Source organism: Mus caroli, chromosome 10 (assembly GCF_900094665.2).
Source record: "Mus caroli chromosome 10, CAROLI_EIJ_v1.1, whole genome shotgun sequence".
NCBI classification, from domain to species: Eukaryota; Metazoa; Chordata; class Mammalia; order Rodentia; family Muridae; genus Mus; species Mus caroli.
Genome location: NC_034579.1, coordinates 63,302,849 through 63,305,775, shown reverse-complemented (window position 1 = coordinate 63,305,775; position 2,927 = coordinate 63,302,849). Strand labels below are relative to the sequence as shown.

At 43.0% G+C, this 2,927-nt stretch overlaps 1 pseudogene; it reads right to left on the bottom strand.

The window, feature by feature from the left end:
• Positions 1 to 1,505: 1,505 nt before the first annotated feature.
• Positions 1,506 to 1,623, bottom strand: LOC115032206 (annotated as a pseudogene).
• Positions 1,624 to 2,927: the final 1,304 nt, after the last annotated feature.

Sequence of the window (2,927 nt, the reverse complement as noted above, 5' to 3'; positions counted from 1 at the left end):
AAAAAAAAAAAAAGAGCTGTCTGCTTATGGAGGTAATGCTCCAGACCAGCAATTCTCAACCCGGGAGTCACATATCCTGCATATCAGATATTTACGATTCACGACAGTAGCAAAATTACAGTTATGAATTAGAATGGAATATTTTTATGGCTGGGGGTCAGTACCACATGAGGAACTGTATTAAAGGGTCCCAACATTAGGAAGGTTGAGAACCACTGGTCTAGAAAGTATTGTTTTCTAAGTTAGAGGAGAAAAGTGGTCATGTATGTGCTTCAACACGAACTACCAACATTTGGAGTTCAAAGCATAAGTCAATCTTTGAAATACATCTCAAATCCATTGTACTGGTGTTCAAGTGCTCAGCAATATAAGTTTTTTATTTAGTGATCCCAGGCACTTAATAATTACGGATTGTTAAGTGGGGGTTGGAGAGATGGCACATTGGCTAAGAGCACTTGCTGCTCTTGTAGAGGGCTGGGATTCAACTCCCAACACCCATATGACGACTCACAATTGTTTGTAACTCCAGTTCCAGAGGATCCGGCACCATCTTATGAACTCTGTGGGCACCAGGCACATCATATGTGGTATGCATACATACAGGCAAACAAAACATTCATGCACATAAATTGAATTGAATTAATTAAAAAAGATAGATATTAAAATAGTAACTGAAAGGCTGGAGCTATATAGTATACCTCAGTTGATAGAATGCTTTTTTTTTTTTTAACAACAAGGAAACCCAGTCCTTCCCAAACACAACAGAAAACTAGGTGTTGTGGGATTCCATCTGTGATCTCAGGATGAAGGAAGTAGACTGCTCAGAATTTCAAGGTCATCCTTAGCTGCACAGTGAAGTAGAGACTAGTCTGTTTCAGTTTCTTTTTAAATGAGTAAATATATTACCAACGTTTCTTAGTTAGGGTTTCCATTGCTGTGAACAGACACCACGACCACGGCATCTCTTATAAAGGACAACATGTAGTTTGGGAGGGATTACTGGTTCTGAGGTTCAGTCCATTATCATCAAGGCGGGAAGCATGGCAGCATCCAGGCCGGCATGCAGCTGGAGGAGCTGAGAGTTCTACGTCTTGTTCCAAAGGGAACCAGGAGAAGACTCTTTGCAGGCAGATAGGAGGAGGGTCTCATTGCCTTCCCCCAAAGTGACACACTTCCTCCAACACTGCCACACCTATTCCAACAAAGCCACATCTCCTAATCATGCCACTCCCTGGGCCAAGCATATTCAACCTACCACATGAGGCGTATGGAGGACAGAATACATTTATAAATGGACCTTAACTGCAGAATGTTTGAGTACTGGAACCCAGGACTGGTGTGGGCAACCAAAAGTTTTTAGTTTTGTAAGAGAGCACCATCTGGTTGAAAGCTCTGCTGGTGACTGGCTGGTCCCTGAGCATTCTAACCTATGTGCAGAAAGAATAGTGGTCTGGAAGTTAGGAGGCTGGGGCTGTACTTTTATGACCTATAATTTTTACAGTGAAGAATGTTATCTATGTGAATCAGAACCAGACACCAATTAAATGGTGACAGCTTCGCCATGTTCTTCTGTGGCTATGAAGTGGGGTTGTCATAGTTGACAGGTCACAAAGATACCTGAAGTCTTTTCTTAAATTGTAGCTTTCTTATCACTATAACAATATAACCTATACCATCAACTGACCTTGAAATGTCTTATAGATAAAAGCATTATCATTCCCAGTGTCTGAGGCCATCCCTTCTCTTGGATTTTCATTCATAATTTAAGCTCATTCTGACCAGTGGTGAGAGATTAATGGCGCTTCAATTGAGTTATTCCAAGGAAGAATGATGTATTGCCCCTTCACACAAGTTCTTTTTTTAAGAGTTAATTCATCCAAACAAACATCAGTCAGCAACTGTGTGTCATTTGTCACTGTCCTGGATTGGGAAATACAATCATGAAAACAGTCAGGTAAAAGAGGATCTGGATTAATGGAGCCTACGGTATGATGGGGACCAGTGACCAGGAGGAGAGTGTCCAGCAACCCCATGATGACTGAGCTACAGAGAATACAACTTGCCTTTGCTTTGAGGCATCAGATGGCTGGGGTGTTACAAAATAGCAGAAAGGTACCCAGGAAGGAGAAGAATCCTGAAGGATATCTTAGTTACATTTGTATCTCTGTGAAGAGACAGGATGATAAAAGCAACTTAAAAGAGAGAATAATCCTGGGGCTCCCAGGTTCAGATGGACATGATCATCATTTGATCCCCAAGCATTGGACAGAAGGGGGCGGGGCATGGGCTTTTGAAGCATCAGACTCCACCCTCAGTGACACACCCCTCCCCCTCCAACAAGGCTGCACCTCTTAATCCTTCACAAACAATTTCATTAGCTGGAGCCTATGGGAGCCATTCTCACTCAAACCACCATGAAGGACAAGCCTGTGTGTTTGGAAGCCAACATTCTGGGACATTCCCTTCCATCACTGAGAGACTGTTTATTCCAAAACTAGAGGAAGGAAACCAGAGGCACAAAGGACTTCCTGAGCTCATGGCTAATGCAGTGACCAGTTAGTGAATGGGAGAACTCAGCCAAGCTTTAGTCCAGAATGGTAGCTCTTCTCATTCAGAGATTTTTGATGCAGAAAGAATCACTATCACTATAAGACCTTGGTTCTATTCTTGCCACTAATGCTTTCCTTGAGCCTTGGTCTTCTTTTGATGCGACAGAAACAGCATCTACTGTATGAGGTTGTTGGAGGTCAGTGAGCTGATGCATCTCTGTGCTGCGTGGATACACGACTGTGCAACCAACATTGGTGCCTTATGGAGCTCTTACTCATGACAAGCTCCTGGAAAGCCCAAACAAAGCTTGACATAGTTTAAGTGACACAGGTAAAGAAAGAGGGTGGCAGAGAGGAAGGCCTGGGGTGCTGTGCTGG